Here is a 10,882-nt window from a genome sequence, read left to right on the forward strand (position 1 = left end):
AGCCTCATTTTTCTCCTCGGCAAAACAAGAATAGCAGGACCTCACTTGCAAGGTGGGCTGACTGACACAGGCAGACATCTTATGGATATTTTTGTGCTTAGTTTGAAGGGATCAAACTTATGTGGGGATGAAGAAATGGGGGAAAATGTCCAGGAAGAGTAAGGCGGGAAGCCGGAGACCTCGGGGGGCCCATCTGCGAACTCCATGCCTTTAGGGCTGCGTGGAGGACAGTCCTTGGGCCAAACTAGGACCCTTCTCCAGCCTCCTTGGGGTTCCGAGAGTAAGCCCAGCATCTCTGAGTTTCGTCTGCACCTTCCCACACACTGGAGTGTTACAAGCATAGCTTGGGATCAACCGGACCCCTGGTTTCCGAGTGTCAGTCTGGCCTTCCCGGTTGGAACACAAGCCCCTTGTCTGTTACAGGGCATCTCTGTCTGCCCTGCAGACCGGGGCACAGAGCGGCTACAGTGCAGCCCCTCAGTAAATATTTGCAGACTGTCTGCCGGGAATGAGGTTTGACGTAGGCCAACCGCCTCAAGAGACCTCCTGCCACCTCTTGGCCTGTGGCTGCCTCTCAGACCTTGAGGCCACAGACAGGATGTGACTTCTACCAACTGTGGACAGAAGAAGCCTCTCCTTGGTACCCTGAGGGGAGGAGGCGCCAGGATGGTGTCCCAAGGGCTGCAGGGCCTCATGGAGAGCCATGTGTACACTGCCCAGGCTTGGCAACCCCCACCCCGGGGGCGTAGGGAAGGGTCTGGGGAAAGCTGACTTTCCTTGCTGGCCAGAGCACCAGCACCCAAGCTGTTGGCGGCAGGGCCCACGGGAGAAAGGGCGGAAGGGAGGGCAGGAAGCCCCAGCTGAGCCCCGTACTCTGCGGTGACGTGGGGCCCTGGCCACGCCCGGCCACCCGGCTGCTCCCGGCGGGGAACCAGCTTCCTTTTGTGGTCTGACCCTGGCCGCCCGCCAGGACTTCCACAAGAGCCTTGTGATGTGCACTTTTGAAATGTGTCGGTGGCGCGGAATGGCATGTCTAACTCATGTTTGATGCCCGTCTGGGTTTACGTCTCTTTCCCACGCCCACGGATGCAGACGGGCTGTGTGTGGGAGCCGTGGTGTCCGGCGGTCCTGAGCCCTGGCTGTGTGGCCGGACACACTTCCTTTTACCCTCAACCTGCCCTCCGTTAGGGGGTGGTTCCCTCGGAGGAGGAGGACAAAGAGAAGGCGAAAGGCGGGGCGGGGGCTCTACTTGATATCAGCTGCTAAACTTGGCATGAAGTTGTTTTTAACTTCATGACAATTTCCTGAGCTGCTATGGCCCCCATTTTACAGATGGGGAAACTGAGGCTCAGAGAGGTTACATCTTTGGTGCTGAGTAGCACAGCCAGGGCATGGTGGAGCAGAGACTCAACTCCAGCCTGTCTCCCTCGGCACATCTTTGGTGCTGAGTAGCACAGCCAGGGCATGGTGGAGCAGAGACTCAACTCCAGCCTGTCTCCCTCGGCGACCAGGCTCTGCCCAGACATGGCCACTTCTCTTAGAAGGATCGCTCTTTCCAGAATCTGTCTCCTTAAGTGTGGAGGTGGCAGCCGTCACTCCCCACATTTCTACTGCCTGCACCGCCTCGCACATGACCATTGGCATCCAGAGTTTGAGAAGAACCGAGATAGGCCAGGTCTGCTCACTCCAAGTTCAGGGTTTGCTTCAAGGGCGTTTGTCTTATTTTGGGTTGTTAGTTCTCGTGGTATGTCTGTCCAACTACAGAAATGACCGTGATTACTCTTTTCCCGTGATTTCCTTGTTTCTCTACTGTATTTATTTATTTTTTGATCTGACTCCAAAGCTTATATTTATTTGCTTTTTCAGCAAGAAAAAAAGAAAGAAAATAGTGTATACATGTCAGTTCTAATCTCCCAGTTCATCACCCCTTCTCCTTCCCTTGCTGTGTCCGCAAGTCCATTCTCTACATCTGAGTCTCTATTCCTGCCCTTCAGACAGGTTCATCAGTACCATTTTCCCGTATTCCACATACATGCGTTAATACATGATATTTGTTTTTCTATTTCGGGCTCACTTCACTCTGTATGAAAGGCACTAGGTCCATCCACATCTCCACAAATGATCCAGTTTTGTTCCTTTTTATGTCTGAATGATATTCCATTGTATATATGTACCACATCTCTTTTATCCATTTGTCTGTTGATGAAAATAGATAACTTGCGGGAGCCCTCTGTCCAGCGCAGGGAACTCAGCTCGGTGTCCCGTGATGCCCCAAATGAGAAGGATGGGGGCTGCTATTTATCGATTACAGCAGCTCCTGCTCGGCACTCGTAGAGACACACTTTGACTCCAGTAAGGTCCCAGGGTGGTCTCTGGGCAACCCAGACGAGAATGAGGTGTGAGGCCTTTCATGGCAGTGACGTAGTCCAGTCCATTCACAGCACTGGGAGAAAACGGCTGTAACTGCACAGACCCTTTCTTGGGGGTGGGTGTTCCCCTAAGGATTAGAATCGGAGACCACCTGGGCCATTGGAAGACCACCCCAGAAAGCTACAGGCGAGCGGCAGAAGTGGGACAGGATAGGTAAAACAACACAGGGAGTGTGGATGGGCAGGTCACTGATGTGGGCACTGTGGGTGCTCTGGGAAACTGTCGACAGGCCTCAGAGTTGTGCCATCCAGGAGAAGAGGCGGGTAGAAGATTTATCCTCAGTCGTTGGCTCAGGTCTGCTCCCAAAGCCAAATGCACTTGGGGTCAAAGCCCTCAGGCAGAGACAGGCATGCCTGGTATCAGAACCTGCATCTGTTGACTGATGAGCGCTGAGGGGGTGTGAGCAGGGGATCACCACAGAGATGCCATGCCAGATGCCCAAGATGCAGCCCAGGGCTCTTGGCCTCTCCCCTTCCTCTTCTTTATGGGTTTAGATGGGCGCGATGCTATCGGAGGGGCTCTTGGTCACCTGGTCTGTTTGTACACATGCCTTCTCACTCATCTTGGGCCAGGGAAGAAGGAATCAGGAGTCACTTCCCAGTTTGGGGAAGCCTGAAGGAGGTATAGATGAGGCCCTTGAGGTCGTCATCAATCGAAGGGAAAATAAAAGGGACTGACCCAGAGATGCCTCAATGCACTGGGCACAGAAGCTAAGACCTTGGTGGACCACCTGCAGAGTGGGAGTTCTGCAGTGAACGCCTGCAGTAATCCTAGGGGCTGCAGTCTCTTTGTGGGAGTGGGCCACTAGAAGCAGAGATGACCATGAGACACAATCAGCCGTGGCTTCTCTTGCAAGCTCAATGAGGCGCTGGGGCATAGGAAGGAAGATAGCATCCTTGCAGACTGGGAGGGGCACGTACCTTGTCTTCACTGGGCAGCGCAGCCACTGCCGATCGTCCACCTTCCCTCTGTCTCTAAGTCTGTCTGGTTTCTCTCTGCTTCTCCCTGTGGACCTCTGTCCATTGATTCTGTGTGTGTCTGAGAGGCTCATCATCGCCTCCTGTCTCCACCCTCCCTCTTCCTTCTCTCTCTTCACCTCTCCCTCATCTCCTTAGGAGACCTGGGTACCCCTGCGAGAAGGCTTGGAGTTTCAGTGCGGGGAGCTGCATAAAGAACTGGCCTCAGGGCACAGGGCGTACATATCCAAGTGGCATGCTGCCTGTGGAGGCAGTGGACCTGGGCCTGAGAGACCCATCCATTGCCAAAGGTCGCTCCCAGCGTCAGGCACCCAGACACCAGCAGCCTTCCCTCCGCCCGTCTCCTTTTAGCCGTGATCAACATTTCAAAAGCGAATGCACTGGCCTACAGTAGGTTCCTATAATTCACCCAGGGGTTGCGCCTGCCTGCCGCTGGGAGACAAGCTGCATTCTTCTCTCCGAGTGAGCTATTTTTAAGACCGCTCTTCCCCCCACCCTCCCTTCCAGTTCCATCGCAGGCCAAGGGCTGAATTAGATTCTTTCTTCATTTTGTAGGCTCCCCCTCTCTGGTATTATATAAAACCATTTCAGCCCTGAAGGAGTTGGCATCTGACATCCACAGCTTCTGGATCTCCAGAACAGAGGCGGGAAGGCATAAACAGAAGGGAGGGAAAGAAATGTTCTCTTTCCTTGCCAGCAACATGAATCGTCAGAGAATTAAATAGCAACAAAGTATTTGGTGTTAATCTTTAATATTCCCAGGAACTTGTCACCTCCTCCTTCAGTCCCAGAGCTACTGTGCTCCGAGTGATTCTGGCGCCTCTCACAAGATATCACACCTTCTATTATGCTCTAAAAAAAGTACCCACCAGAGGAGAGTTCGTAGTGATTAGACTGCCAAAAAAAAAAAAAGGCAAGGTGTTCATCGCTGTTTACAAGAAAGTAACTGAGAAGGATGAGCCACGGGTTCCTTTGCTGTCAGTCTTCCCTATTTTAAGCAGACCCTTCCCTGAGCTCATCCTTTGATGTGATCCCTCCCCCTTCCTCAGGCTCCAGAGCCAGGGGTGGTGTTAGACAAATATCTAGGGATGCAGGTGACATTCGGGGGCACAACTCGGAGTCTGTGCAAGCTGGCAATGACAGAGTCAGGAGTACATAGGTGAACTAAAGCCAAGGGAGCAGATGAGATAAATAGTGTAAGATGATTATGTAGACAACCAAGGAAACAGGGATGCAACCAAGTCCTCCGGTACTTCTACATTTAATGATGGGCAGAGTAAGAGGATCAGAGAATTGGACCATAAAATATGGATGTGAGAGTTGGACCATAAAGAAGGCTGAGTGCCAAAGAATTGATGCTTTTGAATTGTGGTTTTGGAGACTTTTGAGAGTCCCTTGGACTGCAAGAATATCTAACCAGTCAATCCTAAAGGAAATCAGTCCTGAATATACATTGGAAGGACTGATGCTAAAGCTGAAGGTCCGATACTTTGGTCACCTGATGCAAAGAGCTGACTCATCGGAAAATACCTTGATGCTAGGAAAGATTCAAGGCAAAAGGAGAAGGGGGTGACAGAGGAAGAGATGGTTGGATGGCATCACCGACTCAATCTGTGTAAACTCCAGGAGTTGGTGATGGACAGGGAAGCCTGGTGTGCTGCAGTCCATGGGGTCACAAAGAGTAGGACACAACTGAGGGACTGAACAGCAACAGAGTAAGAGAGGATCCCCCAAAAGTAGACTGAAAACCATTGGAGGCAGCAGGGTATTGTGTCCCAGAAGCCAAAAAACACCCTGGAGAGCGGTCCTTCACCAGTGGGGATAGGAGTCCATTAATAAATGCCCCAACTTCCTCCCCAAGTGGATGGCGACCCCCTTGCCCACAGAGGCAACCTGCTCAAGTGAGCTCACCCTAGATGAGCTTCCTTCCCTCCCCTGCCCCACTTCCCCAAACCTCTCCTAGCTCGATCTGCTTTGGGGGACCCTCCACTAAGACAGAGCGTCTGTGAGTGCCCTGAGAGTGTTACGATGACGCTGTTTCTATGACTCCACGCTTCTGTTCAGGGCAGGCTAACGCCTGAGCCTTCCCACAGGGCCCCAGCTGCAGATCAAGGGATTTATTACGAAACACACAGGCCTGTATCTCCAGGTCACATCTTCCCCGCTCCTGCTGGCTCTGGCTATGACAGGTCAGACTGCTCCCTAAATTTAATGCCCTGCTGAGCTACAACAACCACTACCACCAAGAAAAAAAAAAAAATGGAAAGGAAGAAGGAAAGAAACCTCACCAGACACTCCTAAGAAAATAAATAAAATCTATGTCTCTGATGGCGAGGTCAGGAGATATTTTATTTTCACACATTTATGCTGCACCTTCACAGGCCGAACCCATGAATCCTCAGTCTTTATCTTGAAATATATATTAAATGGGCATTAAGCTGAGTGATAGTGATCACTTCTCACAAGAGCCTCGGGCCTCGCTGGGAGGAAGCAGTTGGCAATGCTGGGCCCATGAGGCAGGAAGGCAGCTCTCCCCGGGGGCACTAGGGGCCGTGCCTCTTGTCCTTCCGTGGGGCCAGTCCTGCTCATCACCTGCTTGCCTCGACTGAGCCCTTGGAAAATCAAGCCACACAGGGAACCTGGCCTTTCAGGCCTCACTCTACCCAGCATTTATTTATTTTTTTAAAAATATTTCTTTTATTTACTATTTATTTATTTGGCTGCTCCGGGTCTTAGTTGCGGCACACTGGATCTTGGAGCTTCACTGCAGTGTGTGGGGCCTTGGGGCTTCCCTGGTGGCTTGGTGGTAAAGAATCCTGCCAATGCAGGAGACTCGGGTTCGATCCCTGAGTCAGGAAGATCCCCTGGAGAAGGAAATGGCAACTCACTCCAGTATTCTTGCCTGGGAAATCCCATGGACAGAGGAGCCTGGCGGGCTACAGCCCCTGGGCCTGCAAAGAGACACAACTTAGTGACTGAACACAACTAAACACCAACAACAATGTGGGATCTGAGTTGCAGCATGCAGGATCTAGTTCCCTGGCCAGAGACCGAACCCGTGCCCTCTGCATTGGGAGTGAGGAATTTTAGCCACTAGCCCACCAGGCCTTTAAAGGAAGCACTGTTTCTTGAAACTGCCTTCCTGGGGACAAATAGCACTGAAGCCAGAAGTTGCTTTGAGGTTGAACTTAAGTGCTTCCAGTATCGCTTCAACCCAGATTTGAAAGTTTGGCTTACCACATGAAGTCCGTGTCCATGTTCTAGAAAGACAAAGCAGGACAGAGAGAATGGTAATGAGCTAAAGAATAAGCCTGCTTCATCTCGCTCCCCATTTGTGTCAAGAAAATTTATGGTGATGCTTAACCTTTTTGGGGTCAAGGACACCTGAGGCGCTGAGGAAAGCTCTGGACCTCATCCCCAGAAACATACACATTTACCCAAACATGGGGAATGCCACCCACCCTTCCGCCAGCCCTCAGACAAAGCACCTCTGCTAAACAAGGAAGAGGAAGAAGGGTGGAAGTAAGAAGGAACAAGAAGAAGAAAGAAAAGAGGACAAGAAGAAACGCTTGAATGGCACTTTATAAAGTCACCTTCACATATGTTAACTGGCGCACTCCACGGGAGAAAGGTAGGCCAGGTCATCCAGCCATAGGAAGACATCAGAGGGGCTCCCAACCACAACCTGGGGTCGAAAGTGGCTCCAAAGCATCTTGAAAGAGGGGCTTCCAAATTGAGATCCTGAAAGATGAGTGGGAATCCACCAACCAAGAGGGGAAGAGAGAGGATTCAAGGCTGAAAGACTAGCAGGTGGAAAGGTCTGGAGGTAAGGGAAATGGAAAGATAGGGGTGGGTTAGAGGCTATTTAGGCTTCCTTAATGATTGGTGATTGACTGATGAAGGCCGATGGGGGGGAAAGGAGCACGAAGGCCCTGCCTGGTCAGCTGAGTGGTGAGAAGTCACGGTTGGGGGCAAGGGTGTACTTGTGCTGACTGGCAGTCAGAAACCTGTAGAATAAATTAGTAAAATATTTATGAATTTTATGAATATGTTGCAACCATAAAATCCTGACCTATAGGCCTAGAAGAGACTTCAGAGAGCATCTCGGCCAGTATCTTCACTGTCACATATTTCCAGCCACAGGTAGTGAGGTTGCAGAGGTAGGGACCAGCCAGGCTATGGAGGGAAGGAGCTGAACCAAGATTCTGGAACGCTCATCCTAGCCACGGTGTGCTGGATGGACTGATGGGAAAAAAGACTGAAGAAAGATGGCAGCAAGAGTGATTTTCCTTTAAGCCTTGGGCGTCAGAAGAAACTGAGTCCCTAACTGTGGCCTTCAGCAGGTCACATCACCACTGCAGGACTCCCTGCTGCTACCTGTAAGAGGGGAGATCTTGACATTTATCTCAGGTGTGAAATGGAACAGCATCTCAGTGCCTGGCATGCAGTAGGTGCATCACAAACATTTGCTTCTTTGTAACATCCCCAGTCTGCCCCCCCACCCACTCTACCTCTGCCTTCTGAAGATGCTCTTACTGGAACCCCAGCTCATGGTTTTCCCACCTCTCTAAGCCCACCCTCTCCAATCCTTAGCTCAGAACCCTTCCTCACCTCTTGGCTTCCCTCCATGGGGCCAGTGCGTCTAAGAAGCATATAAATGTGCATGGCCAGGGCTGACGATGTGAGTATCTGACTGGACATTTTGGGTTGACATGCAGAAGCCTGTAAGGACTGCCTCCCATCCCATTTTAAGACAGCGCACTGGCTCAGATATGTTAGGAAGACGCCTCTCATGTATTAATTATGCACCTAGTAATTACACAGGAGGGTTCTGGCAGCATTATAGGGAGGGATGGGCAGCTGAGCAGCCAGAGAAAGGAATGACGAGTTCAGCTTTTGCTTCGCAGTCGAGTCCAGTCTGATTTCCGGAAAAGACTTCCCCCCATCCTCTACCTGCAAAGGTTGGGATTTACCAGCCCCTGGTCTCGTGCTCCAGCTGAACCGCTTGTGTGATGGGGCTGGTGCTCAGTCGCTTCAGTTGTGGCCCACTCTTTGCGACCCCATGGACTGTGGCCCGCCAGGTTCCTCTGTCCATGGGATTCTCCAGGCAAGAATACTGGAGTGGGTTGTTACTCCCTTTTCCAGGAGATCTTCCCAACCTAGGGATCGAACCTGCATCTTTTAAGTTTCCTGCATTGCAAGGCGTGATCTTTACCACTAGTGCCACCTGGGCTGGAGGTGAAGAGAAAGAAAGAGCATCTATCTTTCTGACTCTAGGACCCACCAACTGTCCGATGCAGCCCCTTTTTAAGAACAGCTGCAGGAATAGCCAGGGGAAGGTCATCCCCACACTCAGTATCCACTTCCCATCACAGGTGCATTGCTGCACAGAAAAGAAATGGTCATCTGAAAGTTAAGGAAGTGTGTGTGCAAATCTACTTTGCATGCACGAGGAAGAGAAAGGCTAGGGAGCTTGGAAACCCAGAGCTTGGGCCCAGGACGAGGACCCATTCTGCCTTCCCTCACAACCCCAGGAGTCCCTCTCTGGATCCAGGAACCCTGTGTACCCCCCAGAAAACCATTGAGGCCCCAGCTGCAGAGGAGCCAGCCCACACCCTGGGAGACCATTATCCTCTGGAATCAGAGATGATGCCTTCCCAGGAGTGGTCAGCAACCACCAACTGCCAAGGAAAGGCCCCCGGGTCACCTGATGTTGAAAAGTTGACAGCCATCCAAGGACAATCCACACTTGCATTCCCCACCCCCGAGGATCTGGCAACTGCAACCAAGATTCCCGTCTGCGGCCCTGGGAAGGATGAATCTGTAAAAATATATGTGGCTCAAAAATATGTGGTTATTTATTTACAAGGTGGTGCTATTGAATAGCTCATTTATCCTGAGAAAAAAGTGGGCCAACTGAGTGGTTCAGGCGATTTGAAATAATCTAATGGAGTCTTTTAATGTGTTTAATAAGATTTTTAATAATCTAAGGAACACATGTTCATGGTAAGAAGATGAAAAATAAGAACTCTTGCACATAAATGACACACAGGTCCACAAAGGTACATGCCCAAGAATGTTCTCTGCAACATTGTTTGACATAGTAAGTAAACAGAAGTTACTTAAATGTCCAGCAATGTGGGAAGGGTTGAGTACACAAAGGTTCACTTTTGTAGCATGGAAACAACTTAGTGATAGAGTCAGACATAGGACAATAAACAAGGTACAGAAAAGCTACTTGAAACTCCATGTATGGAAAAATTACAAATTTTCATGCATTTACAAAGAGTCTGGGAAGAAAAAGAGTCTGGAAAGAAACCCACTCAATGGGTATGTATTACCCCCAAGGAGGAGTTAGGGAAGGGTGAGAGAAGTGGAAGCCTTTGTTTTAGCTTATGTACATCTGAATTCTTTGGAAGTCATACTTTTCTAAGTTAAAGTAAATGAGAAAACCCACATTAGCAATAAATAAAGAAAAACTGTATAATACAAACCTAGAAATAACCCTATTTAGTATACATGTCCTCTTCCAGGTTTCACTACACAAATAAGACTGTCTTCGTAGCTTAAATTTGCCTTGAAATAATACGCATTACTTTCCAAGTCAATAAGCAAACATTGTATTTTTAAGGACCGCCTCCTCGTCCACTGCCTATTTAAACAATTCCTTATTAGTAGGCATTTAGGTTGTTTCTAATTTCTTTCTTTCTGTTTCAAACAAAAACAATGCAGTAATGAGCATCCTTAATACTCGATTGTTGTGCATAATCACAATTATGTCCTTAGAACTAATTCCTAGAAGTAAAATTATTGGGTTAAAGGGTAGGTGTATTTTAAGATTCTTAACGCTTATGGCAAAATCACCCTCCAGAAAGGTCACAAGATCTATAGACCCTTATCCACAAAACTCTGAAAAAGTTAAAATGCTTTTATAAGCTTAACAACTAAACTCATTTGGTGGCAGACTCTGACCTGCATGGACACTAGGCCATTTAAAGCCTTTCATTTTCCCACGTAGTATGAGTATTTATACATTTCATGCAGGCACATAAATGTGTGTATTGCCCTGATTCCTACAGGGAGTGTTTATATGATGTACAATTTATACATCATGTTGCCTTTCAAAAATCTGGAAAATTCTAAATTCCAACACATTCCTGTCACCAAGAGTTTCTGGTAATGGATTATGGACCGGTGTTAATTTATGCTCCCCTGGAAGTGCTGTTTTCTTCATGTGCTCACCAATACTCGATTTTACAAGTTGTTTTCATCTTTGCCCACCTGATTTTTAGCAAACATAAATGAGGTGGTGCACTTCTTCCAAGTGATCCGGCCATTTGAACGCCTCCTCACTTAGCCTGTAAGCTGCTGTCTGTAGTTCTGAGTACATTGGCTCCAGTGCCCCTTGGTGAAGCCTTGGGCCTCTGCACCTTAAAAATATAGTGTCTAAGGGACTTCCTTGGTGGCCCCAAATT

This window comes from Giraffa tippelskirchi, chromosome 9 (genome assembly GCF_054371585.1).
Source record: "Giraffa tippelskirchi isolate mGirTip1 chromosome 9, T2T-mGirTip1v1.2.pri, whole genome shotgun sequence".
NCBI classification, from domain to species: domain Eukaryota; kingdom Metazoa; phylum Chordata; class Mammalia; order Artiodactyla; family Giraffidae; genus Giraffa; species Giraffa tippelskirchi.